Source organism: Elephas maximus, chromosome 6 (genome assembly GCF_024166365.1).
Source record: "Elephas maximus indicus isolate mEleMax1 chromosome 6, mEleMax1 primary haplotype, whole genome shotgun sequence".
NCBI lineage: Eukaryota > Metazoa > Chordata > Mammalia > Proboscidea > Elephantidae > Elephas > Elephas maximus.
The window spans coordinates 135893672-135917973 of record NC_064824.1 but is presented as its reverse complement, the minus strand read 5'-3'; the positions used below and the strand labels follow the sequence as shown (position 1 = coordinate 135917973).

General features: G+C 42.3%; 1 protein-coding gene and 1 pseudogene across 4 annotated transcripts in view; both read right to left on the bottom strand.

The window, feature by feature from the left end:
- LOC126078229 (UDP-glucuronosyltransferase 1-6-like) overlaps nucleotides 1–24302 on the bottom strand; it is a 220496-nt gene that overhangs the window by 86299 nt on the left and 109895 nt on the right. The window lies entirely within an intron of this gene.
- Nucleotides 7531–11322, bottom strand: LOC126078230 (UDP-glucuronosyltransferase 1A3-like; annotated as a pseudogene).

The window sequence follows — 24302 nt, the reverse complement described above, 5'->3', positions numbered from 1 at the left end:
GGTTTGGTTGAGAATGTTACATCTACCCCATGGAGACTTATCCAAAGCATAAGTGTGCAGGTAAGCCTTAACAATACCACCATGAATTCAGATAACATCTGCCTCCCAGGGCCTGCTACCATGGGACAGGAGGGAGCTGTGAACTTGCCTCAGATCTGGCCCTGGCTGAAGACTAAAGTTCTCAGTCTCTGGCTACTCTGTTCCAAGACTGCCATGGACTTTAGCCTGATCTTTAACATTCTGTAGTTCAAATTAAGGCTTTGCCCCAAAGTCATTTCTGGCCTGAGTCCCGATAAGGATGGATTCTTCCAGAGCACGGTAGGATACATACGTTTTGGGGCCCATTGTTCTAATTTCAAGATATTAAGAGCAGTGTATTAAACCAGGCACAGGCTCTCGTGAGCATAGGTCATACGCCCATGAGGCTGAGCCTGCTCCAGAAAATCACTCCCTTGTAGGCTCAACAAGATACTGATGCCTCCTTGTCTCCACCCTGGGCTGGCTCCTGGGGCTGTCCAAACTGCTCTTTCACTGAGTGCGCCCTTCTGCTTCCATGTTATCTGCAACAATGGTATTCTGGCCCAGACCACCATGACTAGCTCAGTCTTCCCTTTGGGAGGGAGTCATTGTCATTAGAGATCCACACTGAAGAGATTCCACCATGGGACAGATGTAAGCTTGCCTAGACAGTTCCTATGCTGGACTAACCCTTGCTTACTGTGCTGAATTGGTTTATCTAGTGCTGTTATAACATAAATCTGACAAGTGGATGGCTTTTACAAAGAGAAATTTATTCTCTCACAGTCTAGGAGGCTAGAAGTCCGAATTCAGGGTGTCAGCTCCAGGGGAAGGCTTTCTCTCTGTCTCTTGGTTCCGGAGGAAGGTGCTTCTCAATCTTCCCTGGTCGAGGTGCTTCTCAATGTAGGAATCCCAGGTCCAAAGGATGCGCTGTGCTGCTGGCACTACTTTGTTGGTGATATGAGGTTCCCATGTCTCTCTGCTCCCCTCTCTCTTTTATATCTCAAAAGACTTTGACTCGAGATACTATCTAATCTTGTAGATTGACTCCTGACTCATTAATATAACTGCCTCTAATCCTGCCTTATTAACATCATAGAGGTAGGATTTATGACAGATACAAAAATCAAATCAGACTACAAAATTGTGGGCAACCACAGAATACTGGGAAGCATGGCCTAGCCAAGTTGAGAGATATTTTGGAAACACGATTCAGTCCATGACACTTGGTTACTGGGTCAACTGCCCTGGTTCCCACATTATACTTGCTGTGACTACACAGAGAGCTTTGTCTTTCCCCATTTCCCTCATAACCACTAATCTTCTCTTTTTTCCATGGATTTTCCTATTCTAGATATTTCATAATCATGGAATCATTCAGTATTTGACCTTTTGTGTCTGGCTTATTTCACTCAGTTTTCAAGATTTACCCTTGTGGCGGCATGTATCAGAACTTCATTTCTTTTTATAAAATAATACTCGATGGAGGGTATATGTTATCAAGTACCATCAGTCAATTCCAACTCATAGCAACCCCACGTGACAGAGTAGAACGGATCCCATGTGACAGAGTAGAATGGCCCCATGGGGTTTTTCTTGGCTGTAATCTTTATAAAAGTAGATTAACATATCTTTCTTCCACAGAGCTCTTGGGTGGGTTCCAACCACCAACTTTTCAGTCAGCAGTCTATGTATATACCACATTTTACATATCCATTCCTATGTTGACAGTTATCTTAGTTCAGGTTCCCTAGAGGAGCAGAACCAGTGAAGCATATATAAATATAGACAGAGAAATTTACTTTGAGGAAATGGCTATTACAATTGTGAGGGAATGGCTCAAGAATTGTGAGGGCTGGCAAGACCCAAATCCATGGGCCAGATGACAGGCTGAAGACTTCTGCTGGCTCACATGGTTGCAGGGGCTAAAAAACCTAAAATCTGTGGGTCAGGTGGTAGGCTAGAGGCTTCTGCTGGCTCACGAGGTTGCAGAGGTTGGCGAATAAAAATTCTAAGTGTTAGGCAGTAGATTAGAGACTTCTTCAGGCTTTTGTCCCAAGAACCATAGGTCAGGCAATGAGAAGAGTGTGGGGCAAAAAGAGAATGAGAGCTTTGCCAGAACATGCATTTATATTCTGCAGGTAAGCCTCACCCTCAAGGAAAATCTCCTTTCAACTGATTGGCTGCTCACATCAGATCACAAAATGAAAGGTGATTACATAGTGCCTACCAAAGCACTGAGAATCACAGCCTAGCTGAGTTGACACAGAACATTAACCAGCACAATGGACAATTAGGTTGTTTCCACTTTTTGGCTATTGTGAATAATGTTGCTATAAACATTGCTGTTTATAATTGGTATTATAATTGTTATATTTCGAGAAGCTGGACTATATGAAGAAGAATGGGGCATCAGGATTGAAGGAAGACTCATTAGCAACCTGAGATATGCAGATGACACAACAATGCTTGCTGAAAGTAAAGAGGACTTGAAGCACTTACTGATAAAGCTCAAAGACCACAGCCTTCAGTACGGATTACACCTCAACATAAAGTAAACAAACATCCTCACAACTGGACCAATAAGCAACATCATGATAAATGGAGAAAAGATTGAAGCTCTCAGGGATTTCATGTTACATGGATCCACAGTCAACACCCACAGAAGCAGCAGTCAAGAAATCAAATGATGCATTGCATTGGGCAAATCTGTTGCAAAAGACCTCTTTAAAGTATTAAAAAGCAACGATGTTACCTTGAAGACTAATGTGTGCCTGACCCAAGCCATGGTGTTTTCAATCACCTCATATGCATACGAAAGCTGGACAATGAATAATATAAGGAAGACCAAAAAACAATTGACTGCTTTGGATTTTAGTGTTGGCCAAGAATATTGAATATACCATAGACTACCAAAAGAAGGAACAAATATGTCTTGGAAGAAGTACCTCTAGAATTCTCCTTAGAAGGAAGAATGAAGAGAATACATTTCTCATACTTTGGAGATGCTATCAGGAGGGACCAGACCCTGGAGAAGGACATCATGCTTGGTAAAGTAGAGGATCAGCGAAAGAGAGGAAGACCCTCAGTGAGACAGATTGACAGTGGTGGCAACAATGGGCTCCAACATAGCAATGGTTGTGAGGATGGCAAAGGACTGGGCAGTGTTTCGTTCTGTTGTACATAGGGTCGTCCTGAGTTGAAACCATCTGGATGCACCTAACAATAACAACAATTATTGCCTTTTATTATCAGTTTCTTTATAAATTCGGTCTCTACCTGTTGGCAAGTGAACATCTGAAAATGATAAGATCAGCAAATCACATGCTGCAACATTGTGTGTAATACATATCAATAACACTAAGAGGTACAAAAAAGAAAAGCATGGTCGTAAGTGCAATTTGACATAACTAGAATACATCATAAGTAAGGGAGTACCTGTATCTAGTGGTAGAAGCAGGAAATAACCTAAATGAGATCCCCTTTGTTCTGCTAAGAACTCACTACACTTTTTAGTTGTAGAGGTGTATCTGAAATAGCCATCTGTCAGAGAGCAGTACCAGGATAACATTTTTAGATTTCTTCACTGTGATTGTCTGCTCTGCTTTTACAGCTCAATCTAATAAACAAGATCATGAGCCAAGTAAGAAGCTATCATTGTTGTTGTTAGGTGCCCTCGAGATGGTTTCGCCTCATAGCGACCCTGTGTACAGCAGAAGAAACACTGCTTAGTCCTGTGCCATCCTCACAAGCATTGCTATGTTTGAGCCCATTGTTGCAGCCACTGTGTCTACCCATCTCATTGAGGGTCTTCCTCTTTTTTGCTGACCCTCTAGCTTGCCAAGCATGATGTCTTTCTCCAGGGAGTGGTCCCTGCTGATAATATGTCTAAAGTATGTGAGATGAAGTCTCACCATCCTTGCTTCTAAAGAGCATTCTGATAGTATTTCTTCCAACAAAGATTCATTCTGTCTTCTGGCAGTCCATGGTATATTCAATATTCTTCACCTACACCATAATTCAAAGGCATCAGTTCCTTTTCTTCCCCCTCCCCATGTGTCTGTCAGTTTGTCGTACTGTGGGGGCTTGCATGTTGCCGCGATGCTAGAAGCTATGCCACCGGTATTCAAATACCAGGGCATCACCCCTGGCAAACAGGTTTCAGCTGAGATTCCAGACTAAGACAGACTAGAAAGAAAAACCATGCAGTCTACTGCTCAAAAGAATTAGCTAGTGAAAGCCTTAAGAATAGCAGAGGAACATTATCTGACACAGTGCCAGAAGATAAGCCCCTCAAGTGGGAAGCATTTTAAAGATGACTAGGGAAGAGCTGCCTCATCAAAGTGGAGTCAACCTTAATGAGATGGATGGAGTCAAGCTTTTGGAGCCTTCATTTGCTGATGTGGCACAACTCAAAGTGAGAAGAAATAGCTACAAACATCCATTAATAATCATAATGTGAAATGTACAAAGTATGAATCTAGGAAAATTGGAAACAGTCAAAATGAAATGGAAGACATAAACATCGATATCCTAGGCATTAGTGAGCTGAAATGGACTGCTGTTGGCCACTCAGAATCAGACAATCATATGATCTGCTATGCTGGGAATGACAACTTGAAGAGGAATGGCATTGCATTCATTGTCAAAAAGAATATTTCGAGATCTAGCCTGAAGCACAACATGTCAGTGATAGGATAACATCCATATGCCTACAAGGAAGACTAGTCAATACAATGATTATTCAAATTTACACACCTACCACTAAGGCCAAAGATGAAGAAACTGAAGATTTTTACCAACTTCTGCAGACTGAAATTGATCAAACATGCAATCAGGATGCATTAATAATTACAGATGATTGGAATGTGGAAGCTGGAAACAAAGAAGGATGCACTAATAATTACTGGTGATTGGAATGCGAAAGTTGGAAACAAAGAAGGATCCATAGTCAGAAAATATGGCCGTGGTGACAGGAACATGCTGGAGATAGCATGATAGAATTTTGTAAGACCAAGGACTTCTTCATTGCAAATACTTTTTTCACCAACATAAATGGTAACTATACATGTGGACCTCGCCAGGTGGAATAGACAGGAATCAAATCAAATACATCTGTGGAAAGAGATGATGGAAAAGCTCAATATCATCAGTCAGAACAAGACCAGGGGCCAACTGTGGAACAGAGCATCAATTGCTCATATGCAAGTTCAAGTTGAAACTGAAGAAAATTAGAAGTCCACGAAAGCCAAAGTATGAGCTTGAGTATATCCCACTTGAATTTAGAGACCATCTCAAGAAAATATTTGACCCGTTGAACACTAATGACTGAAGAACAGAGGAGTTGTGGAATGACATCAAGGACATCACACACGAAGAAAGCAAGAGGCCGTTAAAAAGACAGGAAAGAAAGAAAAGACCAAAATGGATGTCAGAAGAGACTCTGAAACTTGCTCTTGAATGATGAGTAGCAAAAGTAAAAGGAAGAAATGATGAAGTGAAAGAGCTGAACAGGAGATTTCAAAGAAGACCATGCTCGGCATTTCTCAAGCTGAAAGAATTGGAGAAAAATTTCAAGGCTCGAGTTGCAATATTGAAGGATTTCATTGGGAAAATATTAAACAACACAGGAAGTACCAAAGGAAGATGGAAGGAATACACAGAGTCACTATACCAAAAAGAATTGGTCAACTTTCAATCATTTCCGGAGGTAGCATGTGATCAGGAACCAATGGTGCTGAAGGAAGAGGTTCAAGCTACTCTGAAGGCATTGGCAAAAAACAAGGCTTCGGGAATTGACAGAATACCAATTGAGATATTTCAACAAATTGATGCATCTCTGGAAGTGTTAACTTGTCTTTCTGTGCCAAGAAATTTTTTTTTTAGTTAGTTTTAATTGTGCTTTAAGTGATCATTTACAAATCAAGTCAGTCTTTTATACAAAAATTTATATACACATTGCTATATACTTCTAATTGCTCTCCCTCTAATGAGACAGCATACTCTTTCCCTCCACTCTCCATTTTTGTGTCCATTTGGCCTCTGCCCTCTCAGGCCCCCTCCAGACAGGAGATGCCAACATAGTCTACTTGACCCAAGAAGCTCACTTTTCATCAGTATCGTTTTCTATCCCATAGTCCAGTCTAATCCCTATCTGAAGAGTTGGCTTTGGGAATGGTTCCTGTCTTGGGCTAACAGAAGGTCTGGGGACCATGACCTCTGGGATCCTTCTGGTCTCAGTCAGCCCACTAAGTCTGGTCTTTTTACAAGTATTTGGGGTCTGTATCCCACTGCTGTTCTGCTCCCTCAAGGGTTCTCTGTTGTGTTCCTGTCAGGGCAGTTATCAGTTGTGGCCAGCCACCATCTAGTTCTTCTGGTCTTGGGATGATGTAGTCTCTGGTTTACGTGGTCCTTTCTGTCTCTTGGGCTCATAATTACCTTGTGTCTTTGGTGTTCTTCATTCTTCTTTGCTCCAGGTGGGTCAAGACCAATTGATGCATCTTAGATGGCCGCTTGCTAGTGTTTAAGACCCCAGAAGCCACTCTCCAAAGTGGGATGCAGAATGTTTTCTTAAAAGGCTTTATTATGCCAATTGACTTAGATGTACCCTGAAACCATGGTCCCCAAATCCCCACCCCTCCTACGCTGGCCTTCGAAGCATTCAATTTATTCAGGAAACTGCTTTGCTTTTGGTTTAGTCCAGTTGTGCTGACCTCTCCTGTATTGTTTGTTGTCTTTCCCTTCACCTAAAACAGTACTTATCTACCAGCTGATTAGTGAGAACCCCACTCTCTCCCTGTCTCCCTCTCCCCCTCATAACCATCAAAGAATATTTTCTTCTCTGTTTAAACTATTTCTCCAGTTCTTGTAATAGTGGTCTTATACAATATTTGTCCTTTTGCAACTGACTAATTTCATTCAGCATAATGCCTTCCAGATTCCTCCACGTTATGAAATGTTCCATGGATTCATCACTGTTCTTTATTGACGCATAGAATTCCATTGTGTGAATATACCATAATTTATCCATTCATCTGTTGATGGACACCTTGGTTGTTTCTATCTTTTTGCTATTGTAAACAGTGCTGCAATGAACATGAGTGTGCATATATCTATTCCTGTAAAGGCTCTTATTTCTCTAGGATATCTTCCAAGGAATGAGATTGCTGGTTCGTATGGTATTTCTAGTTTTTTAAGGAAGCGCCAAATCAATTTCCAGAGTGGTTGTACCATTTTACATTCCCACCAGCAGTGTATAAGTGTTACAATCTCTCCACAACCTCTCCAACATTTATTATTTTGTGTTTTTTGGATTAATGCTAGCCTTGTTGGGGTGAGGTGGTATCTCACCGTAGCTTTGAGTTGCATTTCTCTAATGGGTAATGATCACAAGCATTTTCTCATGTATGTTAGCTACCTGAATATCTCCTTTAGTGAAGTGCCTGTTCATATCTTTTGCCCATTTTTTAATTGGGTTATTTGTCTTTTTATATTGAGTTTTTACAGTATCATGTAGATTTTAGAGATCAGGTGATGGTCAGAAATGTCATAGCTAAAAACTTTTTCCCAGCCTGTAGGTTAACTTTTTTACTCTTTTGATGAAGCCTTTGGATGAGCACAGGTCTTTTATTTTTAGGACCTCCCAGTTATCTGGTTTCTCTTCTGCATTGTTACTAATGTTTTGTATACTGTTTATGCCGTGTATCAGTATGCCAAGAAATTTAGAAGGTAGCTACCTGGCCAAATGACTAGAAGAGATCTATATTTATGCCTATTCCAAAGAAAGGTGATCCAAATGAATACGAAAATTCTCAAACACTATCATTAACATAACACTTAGGTAGAATTCTGCTAAAGATCATGCAAAAGCGGCTGCAGCAGTATCTTGACAGAGAACTGCCAGAAATTCAAGCTGGATTCAGAACAGAACTTGAAACCAGGGATATCAGTGATCATGTCAGATGGATCCTGGCTGAAAGCAGAAAATATCAGAAACATGTTTACCTATGTTTTATTGACTTTGCAAAGATTTTCAGCTGTGTGGATCATAACAAATTATGGATAACGTTATGAAGAATGGGAAATCCAGAACACTTAACTGTGCTCATAAGAAGCCCGTTCCTAGATGCAGAGGCAGTCATTGGAACAGAACAGGGGATACTGCATGGTTCAAAGTCAGGAAAGGTGTGCATCAGGGTTGTATCCTTTCACCATAGTTATTCAATCTATATACTCAGCAAATAATCCGAGAAGTTGGAGTATACAAAGAAGAACAGGACATCAGGATTGGAGGAGGACTCGTTAACAACCTGAATTATGCAGATGACACAATCTTGCTTGCCGAAAGCCTAGAGGACTTGAAGGACTTACTGATAAATATCAAAGACCTCAGCCTTCAGTATGGGTTACACCTCAACATAAAGAAAACAAAAATACTCACAACTCAACCAATAAGCAACATCATGATGAACAGCTAAAAGACTGAAGTTGTCAAGGATTTCACTTTACTTGAATCCATGAAAAACACCCATGGAAGCACCAGTCAAGAAATCAAATGATGCATTGCGTTGGGCAAATCTGTTACAAAAGATATCTTTAAAGTGTTAAAAAGCAAAGATGTCACTTTAAGGACTAAGGTGCACCTGACACTTATGCATGTGAAAATTGGACAATGAATAAGGAAGATCAAAGAAAAATTGATGCCTTTGAATTATGGTGTTGACAAAGAATGCTGAATATACCATGGACTGCAAGAAGAATGAACAAATCTGTTTCGGAAGAAATAGAGCCAGAATGTTCCTTAGAAGCAAGGATAGCAAGACTTCGTCTCATCTACTTTGGACATGTGATCACGAGCGACCAGTCCCTGGAGAAGGACATCATGCTCGATAAAGTAGAGGGTCAGAAAAGAAGGGAAGACCCTCAATGAGATGGATTAACACAGTGGCTACAAAAATTGACTCAAGCATAACAAGGAATGTGAGGATGGCGCAGAACTCAGCAGTATTTCATTCTGTTGTACATGGGGTCACCATGTACCATCTCAACATCACATAACAACAACATGACATAAATGAGCTGAATTCACCAATCTAAAAAGATGGGTCACTCAGTGTATTAAGAAACAAAATTCGGCCCCCACAGTCCTATTTTAATGAACAAACCCAAATATTGAGGGTTAATGTAAAATGTCTCTGAAATTATTGGTAAGAGTAGCTCCCACCATGGAAACCTGGGCTTGGTTGGGGTGTGGTGGGCTGGGGTGGGTTTTGTGGTATCGTCAACCCCTCCTAACAAACCCTTTCCCTTTTAAGTTCATTTCTCTTCATCACTGCCTCTACCATCACTTGGCTCTTAGGTTCACAGTTTTATCTTCTCTCTAACCCCAACCACCATCATTTGGTGATCTCAGCAAGCCAAGTAGAAGACCCATTTCACGTGCAACCTTCATAATGCCTTCCCAAGTCTGGTATGTTCTCACATTCTACACCAAGCACCAAGAACCGACTCCTGGGCAGGCAACATCCTGTCAGAAAAATTCCACCTCTGAAATGTTGGACTCCATTATTTCTTTCTCTGATCACAAGCCCCTAGACTTCCCTCTCTGGAGTTGTCTCACCTCCACTTAACTTATTCAACCTGTTTGGAACTTCTACTTCCCTTGGGTGCTTAGGTCCCCTCTGTCATCACATCTCCATCCTTTTAAGATGGAGCCTCTAAAAACTCTCATGTCAACAAATGAAATTTACTGTTTTCTTCATCCTTTTTTTTTTTTTTTTTACTTGCAAGCAATAAACCCCAGATAGATCAGTTCCACCAGAAGAGATATATGTAACAGAAAATATCAAATAGGGCAATTAGTGTTAAATTGCAGAATGATCTTTCACAGCTGACCATGGAAACTGCACTAGCTAGTAGAAACTGTTCTTTGGCACTCCCTTCCTCAACCCTCAGTCCCAGTGGCACCCAGGGCATGTGCTATACCTCCCATACCTTAGATACAATTCTGGCTTCCATGACTCAATTTCTGGCTCCTAACAGCTGAAGAAAATTGCACAACTATGAAGATGGTGCCTTTACAAATGGACAAGCCAGGTGGAGGAACACCATTGCCTGTCAATCATGTTATGAACCTTCAACTCGCCTCTCATTCCTCTCAGTGACCATTTCAAATGTGAACTACCCTACTGTTAACACTTTATCTCACAGAACGCTATTCGAAGGAGAATGAGATGCAGACATCTCTAGAAAGACTGGTAGATCAGTAACCACTTGAAAGTAACTTTTTAAAAAAATTTCTTACATCAATACAAACCTGAGAGAGTGGCTTTCTGTTGGTACAGTTTACGCCCCCAATGAACACCATGTTGGGCATGATTGGCCTGGGGAAGTCCATCACGAAGTCTCCTCTGAACAGCCACACAGATCCATAGCTGAAAATATCCACCACGGACACCTCTCTCTGAAAGAGCTCAGAAGCAAGGCTTGCAAAAGGAGCAAAAGAAGTGCTGCAAATGTACTGCAGGGCCAGAGGGTAGAGCACATTCTTGACCCTTTGCAGAAATGTCATGTAGTCTGAATTCCTTGTTAACAACCTAGGAATATACGAAGATGGATTTGGGCATTGTGTGCCCTCAAAATCCAATTCACATGGAATGCTACGCAAAAAATACACAGCAGGAACTGACAGGTACTCAGCCAGCGCTGTCCCACAAGGATGAACAGGGTCAGTTAAAACCACATCAAAGGAACTATCATTCAGATACCTGATCAGGTCCTTGTTATACAAAAGACTTGCACAAGACCTTTGATAGAATGCAGACACATTTTGAAAAATGATGATTGTTTTAAGAAATGTCTTCAGGAAATGTTCACTTTCAAAAATCAAGTGACTCTGGCGCAGGAAGATGTCTTCAAATTAGTCCTGGGTGTACAGAATGGCATAGGTTTTCAGGGTGAAGAAGTCTTCTCCTTTGATGTGCATACTCACCTCAGGTGCGAGGACAACTGTCTGGTGCCCCCTGGCTTGGAGCTCCTGCACAGCCTTTCTCATGCTGAGCCAGTGGCTGCCCTCCATGGGCACCACCAGCACCTTCCCACCCTCAGCCCAGGGCTCAACACACAGCAAGAGAAACAGCACCCTGAGTGCAGACAGGGCAACCCAGAGTCCAGCAGCCATCTCAGCAGAAGCCAAAGCCACTGGCTTTCCCTACAGGCCGCGCCTACTACATAAGTTTCCTTCATGTTATCTTATCACCAAGCCACTTAGCAAAATGGAATTTAATTGGAAGACAGAGTATCCTCCTTAAGTTAATCATTACACAATCAATCTAAACTTTCACCCCATTCTCCGGCGGCCCTTCTGCCTCCACCTAGGGAGATCGACCCCACTCCACCCACATCTTGGAAAAACTCATCTGACCCAGCTGCCCTCTCTGGGGAGTATTCTAGTCCACTCTCTTATTTTTCATCTAATTCCTAAAGCAAATATGTGGGCACCTACGTCATGCCATCATCTCCTACTTCTCTGTGAGCCATGTTCTACCAGGCTGTAGCTGAGCTCTGAGGCATCACTGGTGCCCTAGACCCCAACTGTAACCTGCTGCTGGTTGGGACAGTTTGGTGGCTCTTAAAACTCTTTCTTCCCAGTGAAGGGTAACATGGAGCACATCCAAAAAAAGCATACTTTCTCTAAATAGGTAGGCTCCCTGGTTGTGTTCATATTCCATGCCAGGATCTTCCTGTAATGTCCAGGGAAGACATTGCTTAAAGACTCGGCTTTCAAATACAGTAATACCTGGACGGACCCTGAACTCAAGACTTGAAGACAATAGAAGGATTGGTTGAGGATGTTACATCTGCCCCATGGAGACTTGCAATTGTCCAAAGCATAAATGTACAGGTAAGCCTTAGCAATACCAGCATGGTTTAAGATAACATCTGCCCCCCAGGGCCTGCTACCATGGGACAGGAGGGAGCTGTGACCTGGCCTCAGATCTGGCCCTGTCTGAAGGCTGAAGGTCCTAGACTTCTGCTACTCTGTTCAGAGACTGCCATGGACTTTAGCCTTGTCTTTATGATATTCTGTAGTTCATGTTCAGGCTTTGCTTCAAAGTCATTTCTGGTCCCAAGTTCTGATAAGGATAGATTCTTCCAGAACAGGACAAGATGCATAACTTTTGGGGCACATTGTTAAAATTTCAGGTTGGTAACTGTAGTGCATTAAACCAAGCACAGGTGCTCCTGAGCACAGGTCACACGCCTATGAGACTGAGCCCTCTCCAGAAAGTCACTCCCTTGTGGGCTCAACAAGATACTGATGCCTCCTTGTGTCCACCCTGGGCTGGCTCCTTGGGCTGTCCAAACTTCTCTTTCACTGAGTGCACCCTTCTACTTCCATGTTATCTGCAACAATGGCATTCTGGCCCAGGCCACCATGACTAGCTCAGTCTTTCCTTTGGGAGGGAGTCATTGTCATTAGAGATACACATTGAAAAGTGATTCCACCATGGGGCAGATGCACGCTTGCCTAGACAGTTCCTATGCTGGACTAACCCTTTCTTACCATGCTGAATTGGTTATCTAGTGCTGCTATAACATAAATACCACAAGTGGATGGTTTTTACAAAGAGAAATTTATTCTCTCACAGTCTATGAAGTAGAAGTCCAAATTCAGGGTGCCAGCTCCAGGGGAAGGCTTTCTCTCGCTCTCTCAGCTCTGGAGGAAGGTCCTTGTTATCAATCTTCCCTGGTCTAGGAGCTTCTTAATGTAGGAATCCCAGGTGCTGCTGGCACTACTTTGTTGATGGTACGAGGCTCCCATGTCTCTCTGCTCCCTTCTCTCCTTTATATCTCAAACTACTTTGACTCAAGATACAATCTAATCTTGTAGATTGACTCCTGACTCATTAACATAACTACCTCTAATCCTGCCTCATTAACACAAGAGAGGTAGGATTTATAACACATACGAAAATTACATCAGATGACAAAATCGTGGACAGCAACAGAATATTGGGAAGCATGGCCTAGCTAAGGTGACAGATATTTTGGGGGACACAATTCAACTCATGACACTTGCTTACTGGGTCATCTGCTCCTGGCTTCTATGTTGCACTGGCTGCAGCTATGCAGAGTGTTTTTTTTTTTTTTTTTTTTTTCCCATGCCCCTCATAACCACCAATCTTCTTTTGGCTCTGTGGATTTGCCTATTCTAGATATTTCACAATTTTAGAATCATACAGTATTTGACCTTTTCTGTCTGGCTTATTTCACTTAGTTTTCAAGGTTTACCCATGTGGTGGCATGTATCAGAACTTCATTTCTCTGTATAACTGAATAATACTTCATTGAGCATATATGTTGTTGTTGTTGAATACCATCAGTAGATTTTAACTCATAGCAACCCCATGTGACAGAGTAGGACAACCCCATGCGGTTTTTCTTGGCTATAGTCCCTATGAAAGCAGATTACTGTATCTTTCTCCCACAGAGCTGTTGGGTGGGTTCCAACCACCAAACTTTCAGTTAGCAACCTATGTATATACCACATTTTCTTTATCTGTTCCTCTGTTGATGGATGTCTTAGTTCGGGCTCTCCAGAGGAAAAACTAGTGAAGTGTATATAAATACAGACAGAGAAATTTACTTCAAGGAAATAGCTCATGCTATTCTGAGGAAATGGTTGACAAATTGTTAGGGCTGGCAAGTCCCAAATACATGGGCCAGATGATAGGCTGAAGACCTCTGCTGGCTCACATGGTTGCAGGGGCTGAAAAACCCAAAACCTGTAGGTCAGGTGGCAGGCTAGAGGCTTCTGCTGGCTCATGAGGTTGCAAGGGTTGGTGAAAAAAAATTCTGCTGGTCAGCAACAGGACAGAGCCTTCTGCAGGCTTTTGTCCCAAGAACGAGGTCCGGCAATGAAAAGAGTGCAGGGCTGAGAAAGAATGAGAGCATTGCCAGGACATATATTTATATACTGTGGAGGCAGGCCTCATGCCTAAGGAAACTCCCCTTTCAACTGATTGGCTGCTCACATCAGATCATAAAATGAAAAGTGATTACATAGTGGCTGCCAAAGCACTGAGAATCATAGCCTAGTCAAGTTGACACATAACATTAACCACCTCAGTGGCCATTTCAGTTGTTTCCACCTTTCGTCTATTGTGAATAATGTTGCTATAAACATTCTTGTTTATAATTGGTACCATAATTGTTATAATTTGAGATGCTGGACTGTAGGAAGAAGAATGGGGCTTTGGGATTGGAGGAAGACTCATTAACAACCTGCATTATGCAGATGAAACAACCTTCCTTGCTGAAAGTGGAGAGGCCCTGAAGCTCTTACTGATAAAGATCAAAGACCACAGCCCTCAGTGTGGATTACACCTCAACATAAAGAAAACAAAAACCCTCACAACTGGACCAATAAGCAATATCATGATAAAGGGGGAAAAGATTGAGGTTATCAAAGACTTCAGTTTACTTGGATCCACAATCAACACCCATGGAAGCAGCTGTCAAGAAATAGACCACAGAATGTAAAACGGTACAACCACTTTGGAAATCAATTTGGTGCTTCCTTAAAAAGCTAGAAATAGAGGAGGCGGAGCCAAGATGGCGGACTAGGCAGACGCTACCTCGGATCCCTCTTACAACAAAGACACGGAAAAACAAGTGAATCGATCACATACGTAACAATCTACAAACCCTAAACAACAAACACAGATTTAGAGACGGAGAACGAACTAATACAGGGAAGCAGCGATTGTTTTCAGAGCCTGAAGCCAGCGTACCAGTCAGGTACGGCACAAGCACAGAGAGCTGCTCCACCCCCCTGAACTAACCCCGGGAGGAGGACCAGCCGGTTCCGTGGGCGGCGTGAGATGCAGCCGGTAGGAGAAGTCCCCGGGAGGCAGTGACTGGTCTTGGAACGGGGAGAGCAGCGTCCCAGCCGGGGAACTGTTCCACCGGGATTTGGACTGGACACAGGTACGGCATAAACACGGAGAGCTGCTCCACCCCCCTGAACTAACCCCGGGAGGGGGCCCAGCTGGTTCGGGCGGGCGGCGTGGGATGCAGCCGGTAGGAGAAGTCCCCGGGAGGCAGCGACTGGTATTGGAGCGGGGAGAACAGCGTCCCAGCCGGGACACTCGGTCACGGCACAACCACGGGGAGCAGCTCCACCCACCTGAACTAACCCCGGGAGGGGGCCCAAACGGTTCGCGGGGGCGACACGGCAATGCAGCTGGCGGGACAAGAAGTCCCCGGGAGGCAGCGACTGATTTTGGAGTCGAGAGTGCACCGTCCCAGCAGGGGAGCCTTGACGCTGGGCGTGGGGCTGGAAGCGGAGGATCTGACCGTGACTCCAGTGGGCCAGACCCCCCGGGGGCAATCTCCACACAGCCAGCACACATAGGCGATGCGCCCCGCGGGAATCTCAGATATAATAGTCATTCCAAGCAAGACAAGCAACTCTGGCTATATTCTGAGGTGCTACTCTCCTATCTCTCTGTCCCCTCCTCCACCCTCCCCAGGCGGCTTCATTAACATCCGAATAGCCTGAGCCAGAGGGAGAACTCTGTGAGGGATCTGACTGCATTTTTTTTTTTAGCGGATTTTCTGGAAAAACTAGTTTCCTAGAGATGGCTCGGAGACAACGATCCATATCAAACCACTTAAAGAAGCAGACCATGACAGCTTCTCCAACCCCCCAAACAAAAGAATCAAAATCTTTCCCAAATGAAGATACAATCCTGGAATTATCAGATACAGAATATAAAAAACTAATTTACAGAATGCTTAAAGACATCACAAATGAAATAAGGCAAACTGCAGAAAAAGCCCAGGAACACACTGATAAAACTGTTGAAGAACTCAAAAAGATTATTCAAGAACATAGTGGAAAAATTAATAAGTTGCAAGAATCCATTGAGAGACAGCATGTAGAAATCCAAAAGATTAACAATAATATTACAGAATTAGACAACGCAATAGGAAGTCAGAGGAGCAGACTCGAGCAATTAGAATGCAGACTGGGACATCTGGAGGACCAGGGAATCAACACCAACATAGCTGAAAAAAAATCAGATAAAAGAATTAAAAAAATGAAGAAACCCTAAGAATCATGTGGGACTCTATCAAGAAGGATAACCTGCGGGTGATTGGAGTCCCAGAACAGGGAGGGGGGACAGAAAACACAGAGAAAATAGTTGAAGAACTCCTGACAGAAAACTTCCCTGACATCATGAAAGACGAAAGGATATCTATCCAAGATGCTCATCGAACCCCATTTAAGACTGATCCAAAAAGAAAAACACCAAGACATATTATCATCAAACTCACCAAAACCAAAGATAAACAGAAAATTTTAAAAGCAGCCAGGGAGAAAAGAAAGGTTTCCTTCAAGGGAGAATCAATAAGAATAAGTTCAGACTACTCAGCAGAAACCATGCAGGCAAGAAGGGAATGGGACAACATATACAGAACACTGAAGGAGAAAAACTGCCAGCCAAGGATCATATATCCAGCAAAACTCTCTCTGAAATACGAAGGCGAAATTAAGATATTTTCAGATAAACACAAGTTTAGAGAATTTGCAAAAACCAAACCAAAGCTACAAGAAATACTAAAGGATATTGTTTGGTCAGAGAACCAATAATATCAGATATCAGCACAACACAAGGTCACAAAACAGAACGTCCTGATATCAACTCAAATAGGGAAATCACAAAAACAGACAAATTAAGATTAATTAAAAAAAAAAACAATACACGTAACAGGGAATCATGGAAGTCAATAGGTAAAAGATCACAATAATCAAAAAGAGGGACTAAATACAGGAGGCATTGAACTGCCATACGGAGAGTGATACAAGGTGATATAGAACAACACAAGTTAGGTTTCACTTAGAAAAATTGGGGTAAATAATAAGGTAACCACAAAGAGGTATAACAACTCCATAACTCAAGATAAAAGCCAAGAAAAACGTAACGACTCAACTAACATAAAGTCAAACACTATGAAAATGAGGATCTCACAATTTACTAAGAAAAATGCCTCAGCACAAAAAAGTATGTGGAAAAATGAAATTGTCAACAACACACATAAAAAGGCATCAAAATGACAGCACTAAAAACTTATTTATCTATAATTACCCTGAATGTAAATGGACTAAATGCACCAATAAAGAGACAGAGAGTCACAGACTGGATAAAGAAACACGATCCATCTATATGCTGCCTACAAGAGACACACCTTAGACTTAGAGACACAAACAAACTAAAACTCAAAGGATGGAAAAAAATATATCAAGCAAATAATAAGCAAAAAAGAAGAGGAGTAGCAATATTAATTTCTGACAAAATAGACTTTAGACTTAAATCCATCACAAAGGATAAAGAAGGACACTATATAATGATAAAAGGGACAATTGATCAGGAAGACATAACCATATTAAATATTTATGCACCCAATGACAGGGCTGCAAGATACATAAATCAAATTTTAACAGAATTGAAAAGTGAGATAGATACCTCCACAATTATAGTAGGAGACTTCAACACACCACTTTCGGAGAAGGACAGGACATCCAGTAAGAAGCTCAATAGAGACACGGAAGACCTACTTACAACAATCAACCAACTTGACCTCATTGACTTATACAGAACTCTCCACCCAACTGCTGCAAAATATCCTTTTTTTTCTAGCGCACATGGAACATTCTCTAGAATAGACCACATATTAGGTCATAAAACAAACCTTTGCAGAGTCCAAAACATCGAAATATTACAAAGCATCTTCTCAGACCACAAGGCAATAAAACTAGAGATCAATAACAGAAAAACTAGGGAAAAGAAATCAAATCCTTGGAAAATGAACAATACCCTACTAAAAAAGACTGGGTTATAGAAGACATCAAGGAGGGAATAAGGAAATTCATAGAAAGCAACGAGAATGAAAATGCTTCCTATCAAAACCTCTGGGACACAGCAAAAGCAGTGCTCAGAGGCCAATTTATATCGATAAATGCACACATACAAAAAGCAGAAAGAGACAAAATCAGAGAACTGTCCCTACAACTTGAACAAATAGAAAGTGAGCAACAAAAGAATCCATCAGGCACCAGAAGAAAACAAATAGTAAAAATTAGAGCTGAACTAAATGAATTAGAGAACAGAAAAACAATTGAAAGAATTAACAAAGCCAAAAGCTGGTTCTTTGAAAAAATTAACAAAATTGATAAACCATTGGCTAGACTGATTAAAGAAATACAGGAAAGGAAACAAGTAACCCGAATAAGAAATGAGAAGGACCACATCACAACAGAACCAAATGAAATTAAAAGAATCATTTCAGACTATTATGAAAAATTATACTCTAACAAATTTGAAAACCTAGAAGAAATGGATGAATTCCTGGAAAAACACTACCTACCTAAACTAACACATTCAGAAGTAGAACAACTAAATAGACCCATAACAAAAAAAGAGATTGAAACGGTAATCAAAAAACTCCCCCCAAAAAAAGCCCTGGCCCGGACGGCTTTACTGCAGAGTTCTACCAAACTTTCAGAGAAGAGTTAACACCACTACTTCTGAAGGTATTCCAAAGCATAGAAAATGACGGAATACAACCCAACTCATTCTATGAAGCCACCATCTCCCTGATACCAAAACCAGGTAAAGACATTACAAAAAAAGAAAATTATAGACCTATATCCCTCATGAACATAGATGCAAAAATCCTCAACAAAATTCTAGCCAAGAGAATCCAACAACACATCAAAAAAATAATACACCATGATCAAGTGGGATTTATACCAGGTATGCAAGGCTGGTTTAATATCAGAAAAACCATTAATGTAATCCATCACATAAATAAAACAAAAGACAAAAACCACATGATCTTATCAATTGATGCAGAAAAGGCATTTGACAAAGTCCAACATCCATTTATGATAAAAACTCTTACCAAAATAGGAATTGAAGGAAAATTCCACAACCTAATAAAGGGCATCTATGCAAAGCCAACAGCCAATATCACTCTAAATGGAGAGAGCCTGAAAGCATTTCCCTTGAGAACGGGAACCAGACAAGGATGCCCTTTATCACCGCTCTTATTCAACATCGTGCTGGAAGTCCTAGCCAGGGCAATTAGGCTAGACAAAGAAATAAAAGGTATCAGGATTGGCAAGGAGGAAGTAAAGTTATCACTATTTGCAGATGACATGATTATACACACAGAAAACCCTAAGGAATCCTCCAGAAAACTACTGAAACTAATAGAAGAGTTTGGCAGAGTCTCAGGTTATAAAATAAACATACAAAAAGCTAGAAATAGAACTACCATACAACCAGCAATTCCACTCCTTGGAATATATCCTAGAGAAATAAGAGCCTTTACATGAACAAATATATGCACACCCATGTTCATTGCAGTACTTTTTCCAAAAGCAAAAAGGTGGAAGCAACCAAGGTGCCCATCCACGGATGAATGGATGAATAAATTATGGTATATTCACACAATGGAATACTATGCCTCAATAAAGAACAATGATGAATCCGTGAAACATTTCATAACATGGGGGAATCTGGAAAATATTATGCTGAATGAAATTAGTCAGTTGCAAAAGGACAAATATTGTATAAGACCACTATTATAAGAACTCAAGAAATAGCTTAAACTGAGAAGAAAATATTCTTTGATGGTTACAGGAGTGGGGAGGGAGGGAGGGAGAGAGAGTGGTATTTACTAACTAGATGGTAGACAAGAACTATTTTGGGTGAAGGGAAAGACATCACACAATACAGGAGAGGTCAGGACAACTGGATTAAGCCCAAAGCAAAGAAGTTTCTTGAATAAACCAAATGCTTTGAAGGACAGCGTAGCAGGGGCAGAGGTTTGAGGACCATGGTTTCAGGGGACATGTACGTCAATTGGCATAATAAAATCTATTAACATAACATTCTGCATTCCGCTTTGGAGAGTGGCTTTTGGGGCCTTAAAAGGTAGCAAGCGGCCATTTAAGATGTATCAATTGGTCTCATCCTACCTGGAGCAAAGGAGAATGAGGAACACCAAAGATACAAGGTAATTATGAGCCCAAGAGACAGAAAGGGCCACATAAATCAGAGACCACATCAGCCTGAGGCCAGAAGAACTGGATGGTGCCTGGCTACAACTGATGACTGCCTGACAGGGAACACAACAAAGAACCCCTGAGGGAGCAGGAGAGCAGTGGGTTGCAGACCTCAAAGTCTCCTAAAAAGACCAGCCTTAATGGTCTGACTGAGACTAGAAGGACCCCCAGAGATCATGGTCCCCAGACCTTCTGTTAGCCCAAGACAGGAACCGTTCCCAAAGACAACTCTTCAAACAGAGATCGGATTGGACTATAGAATAGAAAATGATACTGGTAAGGAGTGAGCTTCTTGACTGAAGTAGACATGTGAGACTATGTGGGCGGCTCCTGTCTGGAGGGGAGATAAGAAGGCAGAGGTGGACAGAAGCTGGCTGAGTGGACACAATACAGGGTGGAGAGGAGTGTGCTGTCTCATTGGGGGAAAGCAACTAGGATTATATAGCAAGACATATATAAATTTTTGTTTGAAAGACTGGCTTGATTTGTAAACTTTCACTTAAAGCACAATAAAAATTAAAAAAATATAGAGAGAGAGAGGGAGACCACACATTGCATTGGGCAAATCTGCTGCAAAAGACCTCTTTAAAATGTTAAAAAGCAAAGATGTCACCTTGAAGACTAAGGTGCACCTGACCCAAGCCATGGTGTTTTCCATCACCTCGTATGCGTGTGAAAGCTGGACAATGAATAAGGAAGACTGAAGAAGAAATGACGCCTTTGAATTATGGTGCTGGTGAAGAATATTGACTATACCACGGACTGTCAAAAGAAGGAACAAATCTATCTTGGAAGAAGTGCAGCCAGAATGATCATCAGAAGCAAGTATAGTGAGATTTTGTCTCACATACTTTGAACACATTATCAGGAGGAATCAGTCCCTGGAGAAGGACATCAGGTTCGGTAAAGGAGAGCGCCAGCGAAGGAGAGGAAGCCCTTGATAAGATGGACTGACAGAGTGGCTACAACAATGGGCTCAGAAATAACAGCGATCATGATGATGGCACAGAGCCGGGCAGTGTTCCATTCTGCTGTACACGAGGTCGCTGTGAGTCGGAACCAACTCGACAGCACCTGAGAACAGCAACAAAAATTATTCGGTCTTCCTTATTCACGGTCCAGCTTTCCCATGCATATGAGGCGATTGAAAATACCATGGCTTGGATCAGGCCAGCCTGATCCTCAAAATGACGTCTTTGCTTTTCAACACTTCAAAGAGGTCAAGAAGCTGTCACGCAGCTAGGGAAATGGTAATGCTGATCGTGTTTTCTGTGCCGTAATTAGAAATACATACATAGACCAGAATAGATGGAGAGACATACAGTGCCCCTGGAAAAGAAGATGTGACACTGGAAAGTTCTTAATTTTGTTTCAAATTAAGTTATAGATTGAATGCAAGGCCATGCAAAAGCTCACTGGGATTTTTACGTGACAGAAAATATTTTACAGTTCACTTAGATGTTTCCACCTTCTGGTAATAGAGGAGCAACTCCCACCAGACCAATGGGCCCACTGCTAACAATTATAAACTTTTGCAGAATCAGCTCTCTAAGGCACTGGAGGGCCGCTAAAAGCCTGAAGACACTTAAAGGGAGAAGGGAATGGCAGGAAGTGAGTTTCCCATTTTTAGGGCTTTTTGCATGAGGACAAGCCACAGTAGGTTCTGCTAGTTTTTAAATGCTTTGATGTTCCCCCACCGTCTCCCACCACTGTGTAAAAAAACCCATTGCTGTCGAGTCGACTCTGACACATAGCGACCCTATAGGACAGAGTAGAGCTGCCCCATAGAGTTTCCAAAGAGCACCTGGTGGATTCAAACTGCTGACCTTTTGGTTGGCAGCTGTAGCTCTTGACCTTTTTGTTAGCAGCCACAGCTCTTAACCACTACACCACCAGGGTTTCCCACCACGGCATAAAAAACCAGCACGGCATGGAGGCATGGAAATGGTAGGAATCACTTGGGGAACAACGTGGAGGTGCAAGAACATCAAGCAGGAGACTGAAGGGGAAGAGGGGCCAAGCCACTGGGCTTTTTATGCGAAGCTTTTTTTTTTTTTTTTAGGGGCCGGAGTTTCATCCTGAAGGCCAGGGGCATTCACTCAGGGAGGTTGTGGCATGGCCAACTTTGTGTTCCTGAAATATCACTCTTACAAGGGAGTGAGAATGATTTAGAAGGAGCCTGCCTGGCCCCAGGGGTGCAGTGGTGGTTCCGTGGGAGAATTCTCTCCTTCCATGCGGGAGACCTGGCTTCCATTCCTGGCCAGTGCACCTCATGCCCTACCACCACCTGTCTGTCAGTGGAGGCTTACGTGTTGTTATGGTTGCAGCAGAGTTTTCTGACTAAGAGACACTAGGAAGAAAGGCCTAGCAATACACTTCCAAACATAAGCTAATGAAAACTCTATGGATCACAATAGTCCAGTTTTGTAACAGATCCAGGGGTTGATGCAGGACTGGGCAGCGTTTTGCTCCATCATGCTTGGGGTCACCATGAGTCAAGAGCCAACTGGACGGCAGCTAACAACCACGAGCCTCGACCCAGGGAGGTCTGTTCAGAGGCTGTGCAGAGAGGTGAGGTCCCCAAAGCCCCCGTGGGGACTGAATACATAGGGGAGGCTTCCACAAGGGGGAGATGGAAGCCCTGAAATAACAAGTGAGCACGTGGCCATTCACAGACCAGACAGGGGTCAGCTCTAGAACATATCTTCTGAGGGAAACACAAATCAACCCGTAACACTCCCCTTTCAACTTTCTTCAAAACATTGCCAAAACAGGCTGGGTCCATGGCATGTGTTTTGAGCAGCTATAGCACAAAAAAGGCATTTCTATAAGTCCATTTCTTCTACTTCTAATTTTATTAGTATTTGAAGTTGTCAAGGATTTCTTTTTCCTTGGATCCACAATCAACAGCCATGGAAGCAGCAGTCAAGAAATCAAAAGATGCGTTGCATTGGGCAAATCTGCTGCAAATGACCTCCTCAAAGTGTTGAAGAGCAAAGATGTCACCCTGAGGACTAAGGTGCGTCTGACCCAAGCCACGGTATTTTCAATCGCATCATATACATGTGAAAGCTGAACAATGAGTAAGGAAGAACAAAGGAGAGTTGACGCCTTTAAATTGTGGTGTTGGTGAAGAGTATTGAATATACCATGGACTGCCAGAAGAATGAACAAATCTGTCTTGGAAAAAGTGCGGCCAGAATGCTCCTTAGAGGCAAGGATGGCGAGACTGTGTCTTACATACTTTGGACATGTTGTCAGGAGGGATGAGTCCCTGGAGAAGGATATCATGCTTGGCAGAGTACAGGGTCAGTGGAAAAGAGGAAGACCCTCAATGAGGTGGATTGACACAGTGGCTGCAACAATGAGCTCAAGCATAACAACAATTGTGAGGATGGCACAGGACCGGGCAGGGTTTCGTTCTGTTGTGCATAGCGTCACTATGAGTCGGAACTGACCAGACAGCAGCTAACAACAACAACATTATTAGTATGAAGGTGATTTTCATTTGGTATCAGTATTTAAAACACACACAAATTAGAAGGCATTTTAATGTCATTTTTAACTCTGTTTCCCAGCTTTTGGTGATCTAAAAATGCTCTGTTGCTTGGTACTTTTGCCCATTCTCTGAACAGCAGTGACTGGGTGTTGTCGGCAGAATGGTCCCCAAAGATACCCATGTCCTAATCCTGGGAAACTGCGAATATGTTATGTTACATGGCAAAAGGGGATTCAGACTGCAGATGGAACTAAAGTTACTGATCAGCTGACCTTCAGACAGGAAGATTATTCTGGATTATCCAGGTGGGCCAAATTTAATCAGAAGGTCCTGAAATGTGGAATAGGAGACAGAAGAGTCAAGAGTGACTCAGCATGAGAAGAACTCAACCTGCCGCTGCTGGCTTTGAAGATGGAGAAAGGGGCCATGAGCCAACGAATATGGGGGTCTCTTAGACACTGGAAAAAGGAAAGAAAACAGATTGTCCCCTTGAACCTCCCGAGGGACTGCAGCCCTGCTGACGCTTTGATTTTAGGACTTTTGACCTCCAGAACTGTAAGATAACAAATGTGAGGGTTTTTTTTGTTTTGTTTTGTTTTGTTTTTTTAATTGTGCTTTAGATGAAGTTTTACAAGAAATTAGTTT